The sequence below is a fragment of the Oryctolagus cuniculus genome, chromosome 9 (genome assembly GCF_051225735.1).
Source record: "Oryctolagus cuniculus isolate XC-2025 breed Fujian yellow rabbit chromosome 9, ASM5122573v1, whole genome shotgun sequence".
In the NCBI taxonomy this organism is placed as follows: domain Eukaryota; kingdom Metazoa; phylum Chordata; class Mammalia; order Lagomorpha; family Leporidae; genus Oryctolagus; species Oryctolagus cuniculus.
Window position 1 is genome coordinate 122,033,003 of NC_142875.1, and position 22,070 is coordinate 122,055,072.

The following is a 22,070-nucleotide window of genomic DNA, read 5'->3' on the forward strand; positions in this document are numbered from 1 at the left end:
AGCAGAGAGTTCTTTATCAGAAATGAACTTAACTAAATGCCGCCTTAAACAAAATGACATTTGACCTTAAGTCTGGTAAAGCGACACCTAACAGTTTATCTGTCTTCAGCATTCTATATGCCACACTATGTTCCTGGAAACTCTACTGAAGAAAGAGAATGGGGAGATTTAGGAGCTTGGGGTGTTTGAGATGAGAACTAACTTTTTTTCTATTGATCTCATGCCAGGATCTTTATATGCTGTCTTATTTCATCTTCACAACAACTCAGTAGAGTGAAAATTCCTATTCTCGTTTAAGAAATCAGAGAACTGAGGCTGGGGTAAGTCCACGGGCTCTGACTATAAAGCCCCTGATGTGTCTGTTCTCCCTCAATGCCTCGCTGGGGCTACCAAGAAACCTATCTGTGCACTCTGGCTTCCTCTTGTCTGCTATGTGAGAGCTTCATTATCGGCTACCTTCCTGCATCTCACTAATTAAACTGCTTCACGACATAATACCTGTTAACCTGGCTCACTCTAACTAAAAATCAACAATGCCACAGTTTTCAGACTGTGATTAGCATTTATGATTTCATAGTGCCAAAGTAAATAATTTACTGTGAAGGAATAGATAACCTAAAAACCCAATCTTACAGTGGTTTCGCCAGTATAAAAAATTTACAATGGCGTCCCTTAACCAGGCACTTAAAAAATTATTTGGCAGTTTATTTTTTGCCAAATGCCATACATTGTTTTAACATCAGGAAGCAAAAGTTATTTATAGATTGAAATATAACACTATTAAAGCCTGATCTTATATACAACAACACATTCCAAATAGAGTTCTCAACACTACATTTTCAAGTGCAAAACACTGTAGTCACTACAAGCATATGAATGCTGTCTGCTTAATAGAGTGCCAGATGTGTGACGAACGCTCCAAAAGCAAAGATGGTTGAAAAGAAAATCTGCTAATGTCAATGGTGTATTTTTTACCTTACCTTGAAAATTGATTTTTGTGACTAAACATTTAAAACCTGGGGTTTCATTTTGTCTGTTTGGGTTTTCTGGGTTGTTTGTTTTAGGTATCTGCAATTCGTAGAAGATCAGCCAACAGGAGGTAGAGTTAACTATGACTTTACAACAATGGAGGTCACATTTACCAATGCTACTTTGACATTTTAGTTAATCTAAGTAATTTTTTAAAAAGATTAGCATTTCTGATTTGAGTATATAGACATAACATTTTTAGCCTTGTGGGACTGGGCTTTCAAAGTCAGATAAGCCTTTGGATAATTTTCGTTCAGGGAAATTCTGACATGTGTAGTTTTAAGAGCACCAGTCGTTACGAATAAGGCAGGTTCATAATTCCACAAATAAAAGATTTTTAAATATTTGACAGTTTTTAAATAAACAAACTTAGAAAAAAGTAAAATAATTTTAATATAAGTTGATTATTGTCATAAAAGTGATATCACCATCTCCCATTCTTGTGTAAATACACAAATTAATTATGTCTTATTTACTTCCCATCCACAACATTACACGTTGAGGGCTGTCAGCTGCTTTCCTTTTAAGTTAGGCTTAACAACCAGGAAGCGTTTCAGACCCAGAAGGATGAGGTGAAAGGAAAGGTAAGATGTTGAAAGTGCTCTCCAAACTCAGAATACTATTTTCTATTTTTATTCTACATTGAAATCAATTCCTTCCTAAATAGGGCTGCATGATAAATTACAAGACACCCAAGTAAATTTGAATCAGATAAACAATTCTGTTTTAGTATAAGTCTGTCCCATGCAATATTTTTATTGTGTATATGAATCACCTGGTATCTTGTTAAAATGCAGATTCTGATTCAGCAGGTCTGGATGGCGCCACAGAGTCTGTGTTTTTCATTTGTTAATCTGGCAAGCTGTTCTAAATTATCCTTAAAAGAAGACATTGCTGAAGATGAAATCGTTAAATGTTCATTTGTGAGCTAATATTTGCAATTAATGAGTCGAATGATAAATTGGTCTCAATTTACATATTTGGCTTACTAAAAACTGCAGAATTATGGCAGAAGAAAATAAAAATAAAAAAGTTGGGGGCTGACATTGTGGCACAGCGGGTAAAGGCCGCTCCCTGTGACACCGGTTTCCCATGTGGGCGCTATTCCACTTCCAACCCAGCTCCCTGCTAATACCTTAAAGTTCATTTTATTTTCTGGATACCATGATACCACAGAAACTTGAAGTACTGACTAATAATCTATCTATAGTCACTTTTGTTATAAAGTTGTTAACAATAGTAAACTCCCTCTTGTTTTCAATGAACCATTGTCAAATTAAGAATATCTAGCCATCACATAATAGTTACTAAAGACACAGTTAAATTGATTTCTTATTCACTTCAGCCACAACTAAAGATGCATCAGAGTGACTTACTCAGCAACTCACTACTGAAGGGCTTCTGTGGGCCCTGTTCCACAGTAGGGACCACATGTGACCTAGGCATGACCCCAGGACATTAGGAGCCACTCAATGGAGAGCAACGTGAAGGAGCTATAGAAATCAGGGAACCTCTGATCGGTGACAACTGACTGAACACCAAAAAGGAAACCTGTTGAAGTGAAATGGACACTATGGGAAACGGTGACTTGATCAGCATAGCCCTGACTGTTAATGAACAACTTAATACATTATCCCTCTTAGTAGTTTTTTTTATCTGTTCTACTTAATATGACTGGTTTAATTCTGTAATTAATACACAGTTATTCTTAAGTGTTAAAAAAAAAAAGAAATCAGGGAACGTTCTCACTGTCTAACTCTGCATGTCAAAAAAAAAAAAAGAAAAAAAGAAAAAGAAAAAAGAAATCAGTGAACTTGAAGTGAAAGTCAGAAACCCTCTGGTTGCTGTTCTTTGTCCTTCCTGTCCACCAAAAGGTGGATAAAATATTTGAAAAAGTATTCAGAAAAAATAATTCACAAAATAGTGCTCAGGAACTCAATCTCAGAGAACTCAACAAGGTTTCACTACAGAGTACCAACCAATAATGAATTTGGATGATTTCTTTTTCAGTTTTAGAGAACACTTGAGGACAATGACTACTTTTAAGCCAGCTTCCAAAACAACACTGAAAAGACAAAACCAGGGTTTTGTCCTATGGAGCAGCTTCTGCCTCCACATGCAGTGCCCGCATCCTGTATCAATGCTGGTTTGAGTCCTGGCTGCTCCAATTCTTATCCTGCTCCCTGTAATGCAATTGAGAAAGCAGCAGGAATTGGCCCAAGTGCTTGGCCCCTGCACCCACTGGGGAGACTCAGAAGAAGCTTATGGCTCCTGATTTTGGACTGGCTGTGCTCCAGCCATTGCAGCCATTTAGGGGGTAAACTAGCAGATGGAAGATGGAAGATCTCTCTCTCTCTCTCTCTCTGTCTCTTTCAACACTGCCTTTCAAATAAATAATTTTTTAAATAACTTGAACAGTTTTGAAAACATTATCAATAACTTTATCAACTGTGGATATTATTCCTCATCTTCATGATTGAGCCTCTAATGAGTCATGGTCAACCCGAGCTTAACACAAAAGAACATCATCTGCTTCTAAGAAGTCCTAAACCTCAGCCACATTCCCTCTCAGTTAAATACAAATCTCTGCGGACAGGAAGGTACCCAGAGAGACAGCAGGGGATTGCAACGGGCCGCCAAGATTGAGAACCTGCCCTAAGTCTCTCAACAAATAGTCCTCTGGGTACTTGGGAGAGACACAGAAGCTCAGGCCACATCCCAGACCTTCTGAATCAGAATCAGCCTCTTAACAAATCCAGGTGATTCATATGCACAGGGCAGTCTGCCAAACAGGACTGCAATATATAGCGATAACAACTGAAGGGAGCCACACTGATGACTTTCGCCTTCGTGTTACTAACTGCAATTCCAGAATATCCCAACATAGCAAAACTTGTCTAGTGAGCCACAGTAACTACGGCAGAAACCTAAAGAAATGGTTCAGCCTATGATCCGAACTACTCAGGGGCTGTTGTTCTGGTGTAGCATGCACACTGGCATCACAAATGGGAGCGCTGGTTGGAGTCCCAGCTCCTCCACTGCCAATCTAGCTTCCTGCTAATGTACCTCCCGCATAAGAGACCCAGATGGAGTCCACGGCTCCTGGTTTCAGCGCAGCCCTGGCTATTGTGCCCATTTGCGCAGTGACCCTATAAATGGATGATCTTTCTGTCTCTCCCTTTTTCTATGTCACTTTGCCTTTCAAATAAATCTTAATTTAAAAAAGTTGTTAAAAAAGAAATGAACTACTCAACAAACACTGCGAGGAATACTGGTATCAATGCCCAAAAGATGGCACACCTGATCCAAGCCCAAACCTTAAAAGCCAAGAAACCAATATCCAAATAGCAATGATTGCTTTCTTTTCTCCACTGATACAAATCTTAGTCCATAAAGCAACTTTTCTTACAGAGACATTAAGTTACTGTTCCCCACTCAAGGTTATTAGCCCCAAAGTGCTGATGCATCTAGAGTGCCTTGTATGTTTCTAGCCACAAATCTGCAGGTCTCTTGTGTGTGTTCCACTGAATGGCTGGGTGGTCTTTCCAAACCATGGTACATTCCAGGAAACCTAGCAAGGTTCCCTCCTAAACACACATGCTATGGTTTGTCCCCACCAAAAACCCATGTTCAGGCTTGTTCCCTTGTAAACATTAGTGATAGGTGGTGAGACCTCATAACAGACAATCAGGTCATTAAAGGATGAATACATTTCTCATGGAACTGGATCAATGACTACAGAGCACACTGTTAGAAAGCAGGCCACTCATACTGTTTCTCTTGCACCCACCCGTTTGCCCTTCTGCTTTCGCCATTAGCTTAAGCTGCAAGAGGCCCTCGCTTGGACTTCCCAGCTTTAGGAACATACACCAGAATAAACTTCTTTTCCTATAAGTTACCAAGTCTCCAGTAATTTGTTACAGCAACAGAAAACAGACTCTGACACTGCACCAGAGGCAAGCATTCACAACAGGGCTAAAATCCAGGTGCTGTGATTTGAAGTGTGTCTGGAAAGCTTCCTGTCAAATCGCCTCTCCCATTTGCAAAGTTTCCTGTGTTGAACAGTGTCCTCTCAGGGTGGATGCTGTGGTGCAGTGGCTTCAGCCACCACCTGGGATGCCCACGTCCCGTGTCAGAGTGTCAGTTTGAGTCTTCCAATCCAGCTTCTAGGAAATACATCATAGGAGGCAGCAGAGGATGACTCACCTGCATGAGCCCCTGCCATCCATGGGGGGGACCAGGATGGAATTCCAGGTTGCTGGCTTCAGCCTGGCCTAGCCCTGGCTGCTGTAAGCATTTAGGGAATGAACCAGAGGATGGACAGCCTCTCTCTCTCTCTCTCTCTCTCTCTCTCTCAATCTGTATTTGAATGAGTAAGTCTTTGAAAAATAAAATGAAGACTCATAGATAATCATATAGAGATTTTAGATAATCTCTCTCTCTCTTTGCCTTTCAAGTAAATGAAAATAAGTAAACTATTAAAAAATGTTTTTTCTTCTCCAGTTAAATACAGGGTACCTCCAAATGTTCATGGAAAATGGAATTAGAATTTGTTCATTTGGTGCAAAATAATTCTGAAATCCATGCACAGTATTTTCTTGAACTCATTTTCCAGGAACTTTGGGAAGTGTCCTTGTGTAAGTACCACACTCCTAAGAAGTTATGATTTTTATCTTCTCAAATCCTAGTGCTGAATTAATGTATCCGAAAGAAAATGTAACCTAAATGGGGAGATAGATGAGTTCCACATTTCTGGAGGTATTGAATCAGGAAAGGAATGAAGAAAGAAGCAAACAGGAACAGTACAAGGTGTCACAGAAAAACTCTGTCCATTGCACCATTTTACTCCCAAAGTACCTGGATTAAATGAGCAGGAGTTACTTATTTGTAGAATTTCATCATGTAATTTATTTCTAATTCATTTGAACTATAAAAGAACTGTTTCTAGACAGTAGCCAACTGCTGAGTTTATCCAAGAAAACAGTCTTCAAGGGAAACATTAAGACATGCTCATAATTTTCCGCTTTCATCCATTATATATCATACGTTACAAGAGCATGGAGCTGAAGCTAGGAAAAAAACGGAGGTTATGTAGAGTGGATCTGGTGAACAAAGATTTCAGAACATAATTTTACTTTTATTATATTTTGTGAAGTGAGCAAGAGAAAACTCTGCATCGACGTAGTGAAGGAGTTTCTCATCTCAGAAGCCTATCTGTATTGATATCAGAAAAGGGTAGGGGTGTAAAATGACAGCAGCTGGCCTGCCCTTTGACCTTTCTAACAGGGCTGGTGGCAGCAAGGAAGCTTAATCAATGCAATGGAAGTGACATTTTGCAGTCAAATCAAATTAAATGGAAATGAAAGCAAAATCTGAGGTCCAACCTAAAGGCTGTTCCTCTTACCACTGAGGTCATCTCCATGGCAACTAAATGCTACAAACGTGTAGAGTAAATCCTTAACAAATCTGCAGAAAGCATGTCCAATTGAATATGATAGTGTCTGTCACTGTACTTTGTAGCTCTCTAAAAGCTTACACTAGAAGCTACCACAAAAAGGACTTCAGCCAGCGAGGAAGCAGAACAGCACAGTTAATCTGACCACGACTCGACGACAGACAGGCTCCTGACTCCTGAAATGAAGAACTCTAAGTAAGTGGGCAACTTAAAGACCGACCCAGTTAACTGGATTAGGTTCAAACCGCAATGTTTTCCGCCATTGTTTCCACTTAGACTTACTCTGTTCAGAAATCTCTCTGGTCCCTGAAAAAGCATTTCCACACGACGAGGAAGAATTTTAAGGGGTCACATCTGAGCACCGCGTTTTCTCAGAGCACTTCCCCCTCTTCCTGAGGACGTGTTAAGAGCACATGGATGGTAGGGTTGTGAGAACGCAGCACTGTAACAGTAACGGCAAGAGAGCAGCAGTGGTCAGCACTCTCTCCTGGGGGTTACCTCCACATTGACTCTTCCAGAAGCCGAACTCATCCCTGTGTTTTCCATGATACTTTCCTATGCCACACGGGCAGTCCAAAGTGACTCGGACAAACTGTGGGCCGTAATTTGTTGGACAGAATAAGCTGATGTATCACCAAGTGCACTTCCTCTGTCACTGAATACGCATCAGAGTCCTTCTCTCCTCAGACAGCAAGCACTCTGAGGTATTTACAGGTGTGGCCTGAGATCTGGGCGCCCCCTACTAAATGCCAAGACATTTACAGAAGGAAGAAATGGGATAAATGTCTAGATATCAGGTTTACCAAGTGAAGCGTACTGAATTTGTCATAGGGGCTGTACACCAAAAAACACTATTTTGTAGTAGGATTCTTTAGACTATCTGATATGCTCTGAACTGGTCATTTAATTAAGTTACAAAGTGGCCACTAGGATTGTTATTTGGAATACACTGAATTTGGACTCTGCTAGTGATGTTGTCACTGTACAATATGAAAGATATCCACAGATTTATGCCTTAGGTAAGAGAAATGGGAGACAGGAAATTTGATAGGAGGTGACAGCACTGCTTAAGTGCATAAAACCATGCATCATCATATTCCACCCCTGTTCAAACAGCAATACACATTAATGAGCTGATGTCTAACAAGAAATTTCTGCCTTCTGGTGGTGGTGAAAACAGCAACAATACTATCACCCTAAGTTAATAATAGTTTTTCTTTAACCATAATTTTATCATAAATGATCATCTCTTTTCCAGTAGCACAAATTTACACCAGCTTGGGTGTTGGGAGTACTAACTTTTCAAAATCATTGGTAATAATAACAGGACCTAACCTTCAATGAGCACTTAAATTCCCAGTGATAACCAACCCAAATAGGGGCCTGTTGTTCTTTGAGACATCTTTCTCTCTCGTAGCACAAGGTTTTGAGGTTTATAATAACCACAAAGCAATTTTGTTTCATGTGATCATCCCCATAAAATTTTACCTCAGTTTAATGGGATGGCATAGTCTCTGGTCCTGGAGTCTCTAAGCTCAGGCATTTTGGGGTACCTGGTTCACCTCTCCTTTGCCAAAACTCTTGGCTGCAAAAGGAAGCCGGTTCTGTCCCTTCTGACCCCATAGCATTATCTGTGGATGCAATGAGATAACCTGCACACAGGAGCCTCTAAAGTGCCCAACAACATACAGGATGTTACCTTCTTGCCAATCTGCTGAATACATGGACTGCTATTCTTCAAACAGAACCATTTTTGTAATATAATGAATACAACTAAATACACATTTGTATGGTTTGTTAATATGGTAAACCAGGGATCAACTGAAAAAACTTCAGTTCTCCTAACTCTATATAATAGTTTCTAGTGAAAATTAGTTCTCACTGAGCAATTCTATATATGAAATATGATAAAAATCTATATATAATAACCAAATGGCCACCCTGCAAATTGCTTTTCCAAAATCATTGCTTGATATCAGGCTATTTCCTTAGGATTTACTTCTATTCTTAAGGAGTCAAATGCCAAGAGGAGAGAAGAAAATAGTTTTATTTAGGCCTTGAATATTGAATTCTGATGAGGTTTTGCTGCATTAGACCTCTGTGATCGTTTAAATGAGACAGAACTGTGTGCTGAATACAACTCCTCATCCCCCAAGGCTGCCTTCCTTCTCTGACCACTGCTTTATACATTTAAAGCCATATTTGCTTTTCCCCTTTAAAATTTGGAGCTACCTTTATGCAAAGAAGCATTTGGGGCAACTCACAGTATTTTACCAGCTCCAGATTCTAAATGTCAGTATTTCAATTGCTACTGTCTATCTGCAGCTGAATTTGAAAACAAAGACAGGAAGGCCTGCCGCAGATGATCACAAATCACACACTATCAAGGAAACAGAATGACAAGATTTAAAAGTTACTGTGTCATATTTACTTTGGAAATTGCCATTATAACTGAAATACAGCTTGACAGCACAGTTCTCAACTTCTAAAGGCTTAGAGATTTTATCTAACTAATAAACTTGTGGCTTCATAAACCCACAAAGCTCCTGCGATACTATCTTATTTGAAATGGGTGTGAGCTTGCCAGGTGTAAGGAAGCAGATGTGATCTACGGATTGGTGAACCGCGAAGTGCCTATCTATTTTCAGAGATTATAGGGATGGCACTGGTGCCATTGGTTAAGATAGCAAATTGATTTCTTCAATAAACTAGTGCTCTCATTCACTCACCACAATTTTCTAAAATTGCCCTTTTGATCTGAAGCTTCCAATCCTGGTCAGACGTAATTTTTTATTTTGGAACACTGAAATCTATACTCTTCAGCTATTTTTGTCCTTACATGACCAGAAACACAAACCTTTTTCTCCTCATTCAATCCACTGAAAATGACTACTTCTCTTTAAATGTGCCTCCATGCTTACTGGCTTTTTTAAATGAGATGTAACTTTAACAACAAATTCAAAATTTCCTAATGTTAGCAGTAGGGTCACAAAGAGGGGCTGTCTACTTAGCAGTCATGAATTAATTAAGGCTTCAGAAATATTGTTTATATTGTGAACTTTACTCACATGAAATTTGGAATCTGTACCCTGGGAAATGATGGAAAATCAGTACTTGCAAAGACACACCTAAGTATGTTACTGACATGCTACACATGTTTGAGAACATATAGGCATGGACACTCAGTGTTTTCAAATGTGGAACTTGAGTTTTTTTTGTTTGTTTGTTTGTTTATCACCATTATTTCTAGTAAAAGTCTGTTTTTTTGAGAACTTTCTGTAGTAACTCTGATTCATTAGACATGCATTCACAAGAACCCTCTGAGACAGAATGATCATCAATCCTGCTTTACAGATGAGGATACTGAGGTGCAGAGAGTTTAACTCCTTTGCCGGAGTCCCACAGTTTGTAACAAGAACTAATAATAAGATACTTTCAAAAGAGACCCCACTGACATGAACAGTGCAATGAGGTATATGTGGAAAACATCTCTTTCCTGACTTTCTGGTGGGTTAGGAATTCTGGTTATGGAGCTCCACTGACAACCCTGTTGCTGAAGAGATGACAATACAGTGGGGGTGACAATGTGATGGTGATGGTGCTCACCAACCCTGTGAGGTAGGGGCTATCGTTATGTTTCTCTGTTGGATGCGAAACTGAAGTTCCTATCAGCTGAACAACTGACCCAAAGTCACACAACTAACAAAAGACTGAGCAAGAATTAAACATCAACTCTAACTCCAGCATTCTCCTACAGGTTACCATGTTTAGTCTCCAAGTAGTAATAACAGGCGATACTCATTGGATACTTACTATAGGCAGTGACTGTTCCAAGTACCTTTACATGCCATTTTATCATCTCAACTATAAGTGTATTACATTCCAGTTTTAGAGATTCACTCATTCATTCAAATGATCATTTCATCCAGCACCTCAAGTAGGCCAGGTTCTGTTTCAGATGCTAAGAACAAAATAGAAAAAACAGACTTGGTTCCTGCTCATGGTCAAATGAGAAACTGAGGCAGGTGGAGTGAGTGGTGAGAAGACTCAGGGGCTCTGGACATAAGCAGACAACAAATCTTCTATCTTCTCTTGCTGTCTGTTACATAGTCAAAGAAGTAAAGGAAAACTCAGGCAAACAATTCACCCATAAGTTGAAATACTATGACCTGGGAGCCAAATGAATTTAAGATACAGATCAATTTGGCAAAGAGCCCTCAACATTCTGCTAGAAACAGGTAAATGTTGACTGTGAATCATTCCTGGGCCACCATCCCACCCAGCAGGAGCTCAGAGGGCTTTCACCAGAGCCTCTGCTCTCTAAAACCACTGAAGACACAAGACAAGATCATCCCCTTACATGATTTCTTGCCAACACTAATAACAAGATGATACTATGATTACATTTACGTTAACAATACCAGTCTAATTATACCACACTGCAGGCACAGGCTGCTTTTTAAGCCTTAGAGTTTTTCTCACTCATACCTTTTTCACACTTCAGAAAGGAACAAAGAAGGCAGGAAGCATGTGAGAGCTCTGGTTACTCTACAATCCTTTCAATGAGCATTTTTTTTTAAAGATTTATTTATTTATTTGAAAGTCAGAGCTACACAGAGAGAGGAGAAGCAGAGAGAGAGAGAGGTCTTCCATCCGATGGTTCACTCCCCAGATGGCCGCAACGGCCAGAGCTGCGCTAATCTGAAGCCAGGAGCCAGGAGCCTCTTCTTGGTCTCCCACGTGGGTGCAGGGGCCCAAGGACTTGGGCCATCTTCCACTGCTTTCCCAGGCCAGAGCAGAGAGCTGGACAGGAAGAGGAGCAGCTGGGTCTCGAACCGGTGCCCATATGGGATGCCAGCGCTTCAGGCCAGGGTATTAACCCACTGCACCACAGCGCCAGCCCCCTCAATGAGCATTTTGAAACTACTCTTCCCTCTCGAATTTGTGACTAATAACAAATTATCTTGAGGTGAGCATTTTCACATAGCATTTAAGACCCGGGTTGGGACTCCCATATCTTGTATCAGAGCGCCTGGGTTTACTTCCGGCTCCATTCTCAGTTTCAGCTTCAGCCGCATTCTTGGTTCACGACCCTGGTTGTAGGTCCCATTGTGGGCATTTGGGACATGTGGGACATTTCTTTCTCTCTCTCACACTCTTGCTCTCACTCTCACTCTCTCCCTGCCTCTCACAAAAAAAAATTAATAAAGGTTTAAACAAAACTAATGAAAAGGAAGTTATCTTGCTCTTGCAAGAATCCTTGCATAGGCACAAGTTTGTAGAACATTCTGGTATACTGGTTGGTTTCCACCAGAAGTTTGGATAGCCATAAAGAAGTATTGTTTGGCACAAAGTAGAAGTAGTCCTTGTTGTCCAATATAGTCAGAGATTTCTAAAACCCAACATTAGGCACGAAATACTTTCTTACTACACCAAACAGCAGGCAAACAATCCACCCACCAAGGACAAGCTCCCATCCTAGCTGACAGCCCAATTACACATGATGCTTCTCAAAACATATATAGTGAGTGTCCCTACATGACACTTTTTAAATCAAACCTTTAAGGATCAAGTATAAGAAATCTAGAACTAGTAAAGCTCTCTACATCACCTGATGCACTATCAGACAGAGCTTTTGCCCAAGGGTATTCAAGAGTCGGGGGTTTCCTCCGTGCCAAAAGAAAATGCAACCCATTTTTTTTTTTAAAGATTTATTTATTTGAAAGGCAGAAAGAGAGAGAGAAAGATCTTAATTCCGCTGGTTCTCTCCCTAGATGGCCACAGCAGCTGGGTCTGTGCCAGGCCAAAGCCTGGCTTCATCAAGGCCTCCCACATGGATGCAGGGGCCCAAGGACTTGAGTCATTCTCTGCTGCTTTCCCAGGCACATTAGCAAGGAGCTGGATTGGAAGTAAAGCAGCCAGGAGTCAAGACAGTGCCCATATAGGATGCCAGTAATGTAGGCATAGGCTTAAGCTTCTATGGCACAGCACCAGCCCCATACATCCCATTTTAAATGTGCACCAAGGGGTGGAGACTGTGGTACAAAGGGTTAAGCCACCATATTAGCGTGCCAGGTTCCAGTTCCAGCTACTCCGCACTTCCAATTCAGCTTCCTGCTAATGAGCCTAGGAGGCACCAGAACGTGACCTAAAAACTGGGGTTCCTGCCACCATCATGAAAACCTGGGTGGAATTTCTGACTCCTAGTTCTGGCCTAGCCTATGCCTGGCTCTTGTGGACATTTGCGATATGAACCAATGGACAGATATCTCACTCTCTCTGTCTCACTCTCTCTCTCTCTTTCTATAAGTGCTTTTCAAATAGGTAAATATTTTTGAAAATTTAAAAATTAAAGTCTACCGTAATTCAGTCTGCTTATAAATGGATTCTGATTACTAAAGTCACCAGGCCTCCTGTTACTTCCTTCATTTGTAATATAAATCCACTTCCTTTATGTTTCTATCTCCTCAGTAGCAGTATGGAACTCACTCTCATTTTCTAAAGAAGAAAAACACATAGATACCTAGGCCTACCTAGGCCCTAACCTGAAACTCCAAAGGCCAAAATATTGGTACCATCAGACACATCCATTTATTTCCTTGCCCTTTCATTCAACAAGCATTTCTTGAACACCTGCATACTCTGCATCTGTTCCTGTGAGAGCCATGAGATATCTGGCAATGAATACCCTACGCTTAAGCAGTTCACAATTTACTGAAGAAACAGAAACCAATGAGCACAATTTAGAGGATGCGTGATGACGGAATTATATACGGCATGCAATGAGAAAACAGAGACTTAACTCATTCTGCAGGATCAGGTAAGACTTCCTGGAAGATAGGTTGCTTAAGCTGAATCTTGAAGAATAAATAGGAGTTGCAAGGCCAAGAAAGGAGGAAGGAAACTGTGGGCAGAGAAAACAACAGGTGCAAATGCTTGGAGGCAGAGACAACACTAATAGGTGCAGGGCACCACAAACACGGGGCTCCTACCGGACTGTAAGTTTCACTGGAGTAGATGAGGGAGACAGGTCTGGCACCAGATCGCAATGGTCTTTTCCAGCACGCTGGGGAGTCTGGGTTTTATCCTGGCTGTAATGGGGAGCCACTGAACAACTGCAATGGAAATGAGTTCTAAGATCTGATGCACATCTGGAAAGTCCCACCAACAAAGATGTAGAATGCAGCGATGCTGCAGGCCAAGGGTACTGGAGTAACAGAGATCATGCCAACTGAGACAGGAGAAAGCATATTTTATAGAGAGTTAATAAGCTGAAGCTGTCAGGATGTTGTGATTGATTGGATAGAGGTAAAAGGAACAAAACTTCACAAGTGTCCCAGGGCTCTAGAAAGGTATAAGGTTATGTAGTGGATTTAAGCATGGGCTCTGTGCCAGATTGCTTGGAGCCAAAGCCTTATTCTGTCAGTTTCTTGCTGTGTGAGCTTGGGCAAGTTATTTAATCTTGCTGGGTGTTGCCTACTTCACCTGTACCATGGGGATGTAACAGTGGTATATCTACTTGTAAGGTCACTGTGATGAGTAAATTAGTTCATATCCAACATGTAAAGAACACAGAAAAGTGCTTAGTGTGTATTAACTACTATATTCATGTTAGCTTTTATACATGTGGCTATGTATTGGGATTTGTTGACTTCCCAGGTTCACTTCCAAATACTGGAAATGTAAAAGACTGACCCTAGACCTCAAAGAATCCAGAATGTTTCCATACACACTCAGATAAAAAGGGTTTAGTCAAAAACACAGCCCCATAAAATACTGTGGAGGTGTCCTCCCCTATTCCCACCCTTACTATTTCTCATCAGTTTGTTTATGTCTAGTCTCTCAGTGCTTAGTCTTTATTGCATGTATGCTGTTGGTGCTCTACAGCTTTAAATGTTTTATTTTTAAATATTCATATTTTCCCCATGTTTCCATTCCCTTGATCTTCAGGGATTCTAACGATGTTTTCAACAAAGATGAATCGTTTCTATATTGAGCAACACATGCCTGGCCTGTTTCCATGCTAAGTTTTATAATCGAACTCACTTTCCTTCCTGTAGTTCTGCTTTGGCTCCTGATTTACATCTTAGGGTTCTCTTTTTGGCTTCCCCTATTTTATGGTCCTGTATCACGGATTGGGTTTCTCTCCTGTTACACTCATGGTCTACATTCACAACTTTGTGACACTTTTTTTTTTTTAATTTCACTTACGCCTTTGGAGCTTCAAGCCTGTACAAAAACAGAGAGAACCACTTTCTGTGATGTCCCAGGTTAGCTCATTATGAGAACATTAAACAAAAAACCAAAAAACCCCCAGACACATGCGACTTATGAATAGAGATCTATTCTCCGTGGATTGAAGAAATCTGCTTTTACTTTGTAAAGCTCACTTTGTGGGTGCCCAATAAACTATCCTAAGCTTTAAATTACTATCCTGGATATCCACAGGGGAAGATGAGTGCTGCATACCAGAAGTCTTTTCCTCCATCAAGCTAACTGATTACAACTGGAGTTTCCTCAAATTAGCTTGTTTGATAATTTGTCTCATTACTACCGAAAAGGAAATGGAAATCAAGGACTCAAGGGCAGGAAGCAGTAAGCAAATATGATCAAAGGTTATAGGTTTTTGAGATGTTGATTTAGTGCAAAATAATAAAAACAAGGATTGGCATTGTATCAGATAATATATATATTATAAACTTCTCAACTATTAATTAAGCTACTATATTCTAATATTACAGGCCATACAAAGTAATTCTATATGAATAATCTTAAAGCATCAAATACAGATGTCTCTAAATGCAAACCAAAGTACAGATGATGTGGAAAACCAACACTGAGTGCCATTTATTACTTTCCTACTAATTCTAGGGTTAGAATGTACTTTGAATTTGATTGCCCAATTACCCACATCTATATTATATCGTCTCGAAGCATCGTTACAACATCAGCTTCAATCTTGTGGGAAGGACTGTAAACAAAGGCCAGTTGGCTAAAGATAGCTCATCAGTGACACATCCACAATAAAGGAGGTAACTAGGAGTAATGGGTATAATCAGAAGAAGTAAATTTAGGCTAAATACCAAGAAAGAATGCTCAGCAGTGAGGACAGATTAAGGCAGGAGCCTTCCAAGATAAGTGATAAAGATCACTGAGACACTTAAATCCATTAAGAACAGCTTTTCATCCATAAGGGCATTTGATAAAGGATTCCAAACAGTCAACGAACTAGAAATTGGGGCAGACAAAGCAGAGAAGCACTATTTAGCAAGAAAAGTTGTGTGACTGTGATTTCCACACAGGCCTTTTCACATCAATCATGTATGGCAAGTGTAAGATACTTGAAAAAGTTCACGGAAGACGGAATGAACTTAAGTTTATTTTGGTGCAAAAACATTTTTAAATATGTGCAGATGAGAGGCCTTCAAAGAATTCATGAAAATGTGTATTATGAAAAACCACAGATGGATTTTTGTTTTCTTTTGCATCGAAATGTATCCTTCAATTCCATCTTCCATGACCTTTTGAAGTACCGCTGTATCAGAAAACAATATCATGGAAGGAATTTGGAGTCAGAATGATCTAAGTTCAAATCACACCTCTGTCACTTACCCAATGACACACCAAGCAAGATTTTTAACCTTTCTGATCCTGTTTCCTTAACTGAAAATGAACACATGAAAGGCTGGCTTTCAGGATTACTGTAAGTTTAAACACAATCCAAGGCTGATTAATTATCATGCAAAGAATACACCCTGGAATACTACAAATAATTAATAAATGGTAGCTATTGCCATCAGATTGCTAACTCTAAAGAACTTTAGTGAGGCCATGTGATCCATTGCCATTCACAAATAAGAACATTTTTTACTTCAAAGTAGTCACTCAAAAGTCAGTAATTAGAGTGGGCATCTAGCCTAGTGGTTAAGATGCCCACATCCCACAACAGCATCTGCCTTCAATCCCCAGCTCCATCTCCTAGCTTCAGCTTCCCATCAAAGGAGACTTAGGGAGGCAGCAATGATAACTCAGAACTTGGATTCCTGCCGCCCACATGGGAGACCTACATTGAGTTTCTAGCCCCTGGTTCTGACCCTGGCCTAGTCCCAGCTGCTACAACTACTGGGGAATCAACCAACAGAGAGTTCTTTTAATCTTTTTCTCTCAAATACATTTAAACAAATATACAACATTTAAGTCAATCATTGGTGTTATATAAAAGATCATTTTTTTTTAAACCCAGGATTTTTCTAGACATCTAAAAGAGAGAGGTAAAGAAAGTTTCTCCAATTTTAGCATTAATTCATAAAATCAGTACACACGCAGAGTGCAGGGACATGTACCCTCTAACATTCTCATCATCCTCTTTAATTTGAAAAATAAATTATAAATTTTAAAGCCCAGTTAACCAGAATGTTAAAGAGTTGAGATGTTCTGGTCAACTGCACTTTACTTTGATTTAATTTTTCTGACTGTCCAATATTTTTGTTCAAAACCTCAGTATAAAGAATTGTGTTCATATATATTATTACAGCTTTTGGCCTTAAAGGTAAATAGATCATGAACATAATCTAATCTTCCTGTAAAAATTACAAAGTGCCTTCATCACCATCATTCTGAACATTAATCATCATTATAAAATACTGTACATCTTGAAGATATATGTATCTGTGCCATCTCACGCTGATCCCTGCTCTTGAAGTTGTTTATATTAAATACATAGACTATGCTTGCTTCTTGTAAATGAGTGGGTACGGAGGGGCACAGGGGCTGATGATTTCAGATGCTTCTAGAGGTCTGGCAACTTGGCAATTTAACAAAAAGAAATGTTAAGCTGTGTTATTAGTAGAACAAGTAAGTATACTCTATATTCCAACTTACAAAATCATAAATAAATTAAATGAAAATGGTGTAGCTTTCACTCATCACTTACATTATCAAAAAAGTTTTTCAATAAGTTTATGCACTTTTAACAAGCAACAGCATTAGTCATTAAAAAAATAAGAACTCTGATGCATTCAGAGCCTATAGATCTAAACCAGACAAAACAAAGCCTCATAAATGTGTTTGTTCATTAATTTTTAAAAAGCCAGACTTTGAGTTGTTATCATATCAACTGGCACCAAACCATACTCAATTTAGCACAACTACAAAGTGGAACCCACAGTCTACAATGGCAGGGTTTTTGATCACACTAATTAACAGCCATTTTGTTTAAAATAAACAGATACGAGTCTAATTGCCTTTTTTACATAAGAAAGGGAAGATCTTAAAAGTAAAAACATGCAAAAGGAAAGATCAGACAAACGCCACTCAGACGGATCAGCAAAGTGTGTGTGACAGGAACCCAGAGGAAGTCTGGCTTGCTCTCTCACTGACAGCCCAGTGGAGCACAGAGAATCAGTGGCTCAGAAAGGTTAAAGGGAATCCTGAGGTGCATGACCTGTAACTACCCGTCCTTTCATCGTTTCTCCTCCCAAAGGGATTGCACCTTCGTTTGTAATGCGATAAGAAGAAGCAGACCCAATAATCCTAATTAAGACAGAACCTTTTACGATAGGCAAACCATTCCTTCTACCTTAGTACATATTGCCAGAGGAGGAAGTGATCAACTCAAACTTGAAGGACACACTGCGGACTGGTTCACTAAGTTCCACATGTTGTTGTTGAATTCTGTGTTCAAATGAATGAGTCCCTAGATAAGCACCCTGTGTTTTCTAAGGCCTCCAAATGGTTGTTAACGTAAAGCTGATTGTCCTTAGTTGCATGGAATCTATTTTGATTTAAACACCAACAGCCAAGTTTGTGTGCGTGTTGGATTTTCATCTCCCTTCTCTGTAAAAGCAATTCTTACAGATACTTAGAGAAGTCTTCAGCTGCCACAGCTATCAGTATGAGCTTATCAGTTACACTGCTTTATTTTCACTAAGAAATAATATGCTACTTAATATGATATACATGTACATATAACATCATATATGATACAATGTAAGCCATGAACCACAATTTTTAAAACTCCTACTATGTGTGGCCTGCAGTGAGCAATTCTAATGCACAGCCAATGTAATAGGCGTGTCAGTGCCACTCATTCTGCAGTACATAGTACAACATATAACAAAATAATTAAAAAATCATTACCTGATTTCTACCTCTCCAAAGAATTTCCCTCCCTTGGTTACTCACAGAACACTGACTACTCAAAAACACTCATCTTTCTCTTGTCTTCATATCCCCTTTCCTAGAACAATACCATCCAGAGAGGGGGCTTTCCAAAGTGTCAGGGGAAGCAATTTTAAATCTAAGCAATTCTGATCAGCATACGTTATTATCTACACTCTTAACAAGGCTGAAGCTGGAACCAGTGCCGTGTTGCTAAAAGTTTACCAGTCTGATGTCAAGGAGGAGGAAAAAAAAAAAAAATCCCACCCTTATTTAGCATTTGACAGTATCATGGTGAAATACCCAGGATTGGCAGTTTCAAGCCACCACTCCACCACCAAGTCACCAAAGAGAGCTGTGGAAAGACGCCCTCCATGGCTCACAGTCCACAGGTGCCATACCCGTCACACCACACTACAAATTCCCATCAAACTATCTACATCTATTTCAATTATATGTAAAATTTGTTCCTCTGCAGATCAACCAAACAAAATTATATCCAGTTGCTCGTGAAGGAATACAGATAACAGCCACGTTTAAGAGTCTCGCCCAGGTGTGAGACACACAAGTGCTTAGAGTTGGCCCTCAGTCAGAAAGGATTCCCAAAGATACAGCATTTCTTGTCTCTACCAAATACCCAGATGTGTTCCTAATACCTGAGATTCATGGAGAGAGACCTATAATGTAATTATGATGTTAATTTATCAACTTACTCTGCATGTCTGTTTTATGGAAACATAAAACATAAACAGGAATGGGCATCTGGCCTAGCAGTTAAGACCCTGCTTGAGACACCTGTATCCTATATTGCGATGCCTGGGTTTGAATCCTGGCTCCGATCCTAATTCCAATTTCCTACTGATAACACCCTGGGAGGTAGCAGGTATTGGCTCAAGGAGCTGGGACCCTGCCACCTACTTGGGAGACCTGGACTGAGGTCCTGGCTCTGGCCATTGAGCATTTGTGGAGTGAGCTATCAGAAAAGAGGCAGCACACCCTCACTCTCTCTTTTTGCCTCATAAATAAATGGCTTTTCTGAAGAAATAAAAAAGCAATGGTCAAGAAAACTACAAAACAATTTAACAGCTGATTAAAAACTCCATTAACCAAATTTTGATAAAGTTTTATAGCATGCTACATCATATTAAGCTTTTAAAGAAACATTTACAGGGCTGGTGTTATGACACAGAAGTTTGAGCTGCTACCTGGGATGCTGTTCCCATATGGCCTCTGGTTTGAGGTCCACTTCCAATCCAGCTCCCAGTTAATGCACCCAGGAAAGCAGCAGAAGACAGCCCATGTGTGTGGGCCCCTGCAACCAAGTGGGAACCCAAATAGAATTCCAGGTTCCTGGCTTCGACCTGACCCAGTCCCAGCTGCTGAGGCCATTTGGGGAGTGCACCAACAGATTAAAGAACTCTCTTTGTTTCTGTCTCTCCCTCTCTCTCTGTGACACTGCTTTTAAAACAAACTTTCTAAAAAAATTAAAAAATTAACATTTACATAGAGTTTATTTGTACAAATGGTGCTAGAAATGATTGTCTTTTAGGAATTAAATGCTGGGAAGAAGTTCGCACAAGAGAAATGAAGCTGTCAATTTTGAAAGATCATGTTTAAATGTGAAATAAAACAGTAAGATTTATGTATTTGTTACACTCACACATAACACACATACGGCACTTCTGATTATGCGGATTTTGGTTTAACAAGGTTTATTAGGATGCTTTCTAGAATGACTTACCTAACAAAAATACATTGGCTTACAAACTAAGAAAATTGACTGACTGTATTTGGTGCCTTTAAATCATATTAGGATAACTCCATCTGGATGACAAACCCAATATCTTATATTAAATCTTGATATCTACTATGGGGGAAAAGCTGGTCAGTAAGAAAAATTTAGGGGCCAGCGTTGTGGCTCAACAGGTTAAGAGACCACCTGTAAAGACAGCATCCCATATGGGTGCTGGTTCAAGTCCCGGCTTCTCCACTTCCAATTCTGCTCCTTGCTAATGCACCTGGAAAAGCACATGGGAAAGTGCTTGGGCCCCTGCCACCCACATGGGATACATGGACGATGAAGTTCCAAGCTTCTGGTTTTAGCCTGGCCCAGCCCTGGCTATTGTGGCTATTTGGAGAATGAATCAGTGGACAGAAAATCTCTATCACAAACATTTAGAAGACTACCATAATTTCAAATTATTTAAATAATTTTATTCTAAAAATTATTACTAGGAATTCTTTGTGGATTAACTGATATTGTCATGTGCTTCACACTACAGCCACCTTTTTCTTTTAAATTCTACAACTCATTTGAAACGGGAAGTAGTAAAAGTCAAGAAATGACCACGTTAATAAGTTTTCTTTTACACCATTTCTGTGAGGCTACTGAAATTTAGTATATGGGTCAGAGTTTCCCCTTACAGGAACACAAGCACGGTGAGGGCAGGAGTCACATCTATCCCTTTCTGCAACACCAGTTCCCAGTATACTCTCTTGCAAAAGATATGTGTACCAGAAATGTGCACGAACTGGGGTGAAAGTGGAAGTGCTGAGTGTGACATGAAAAGGAGAGATGCGCAGGACCTGTGCTGTCACCTCTCTCTGTATTCTTGGCTCTGTCCATCCTGTGCACTGTCAGTGGACTAGAGCAAGGAGTATCTGGCAAGAGATGTTATGAAGCACATGTTAAAGTGCAGAAAGAATGTGTTTTGTCAGAGGAAAGACAAGAGGCAGATTCTAAACTTTAATTAGAAACAGAGAAGAAACTTTTGTAACCCACTACCAAGAAAGACATACTGTGCCCAGCCCCTAATATGAGGAGTCCAGCGAGGTGTGGGGTGCAGGGGGTAGAGGGGGTGATGGCTTGAAGGCCATCGTCCCCTCTGGGATGTTTGCTACTGAGGTGCCAGGAAAAGGAGGAAAAATCTAAGAATCAGACACAGAAATATTTACAACAGTTGCTTTCACATCTTGGGGCTCTAACAAGGAAAGATCAGGGCTTAGACTCATCTAGGATCTAGAAGTAAGACATTCCCAGTGGTCAATCTGGGGTTAACCATTAAAGCATTAAAACAAAAACACAGTTACCTTTAATGGAAACTAATGGTTAAAAAAACTTACCTAAGGTCTAAATATTTCATTAACTGATCAAACTGATATGTTAAAAAACAGCAAAACTTTCTGAAAAGAAATTCAAAAGCTCTCATATAAGTACTGCTATTAACATCAGAGGAGTCAATGTATCCAATATCCAGTGAATCCAGACTCAAAACCGTCTGCTTTGTGACATCCAAAACAGTGTTTTTGGTAGTATATTCAAAGAAATTTTTAAATCACTACTGAAATGAAAGAATTAATCTTGAATTTTCTTCTTTCACTTGACTTTTCAGAAAGCCTTAGCACTATCTAAACACAGCTTATTATA

At 39.8% G+C, this 22,070-nt stretch overlaps 1 protein-coding gene across 11 annotated transcripts in view; it reads right to left on the reverse strand.

The window, feature by feature from the left end:
• SOX5 (SRY-box transcription factor 5) overlaps positions 1-22,070 on the reverse strand; it is a 1,100,247-nt gene that overhangs the window by 987,216 nt on the left and 90,961 nt on the right. The gene's annotated exons all lie outside the window — the stretch shown is intronic.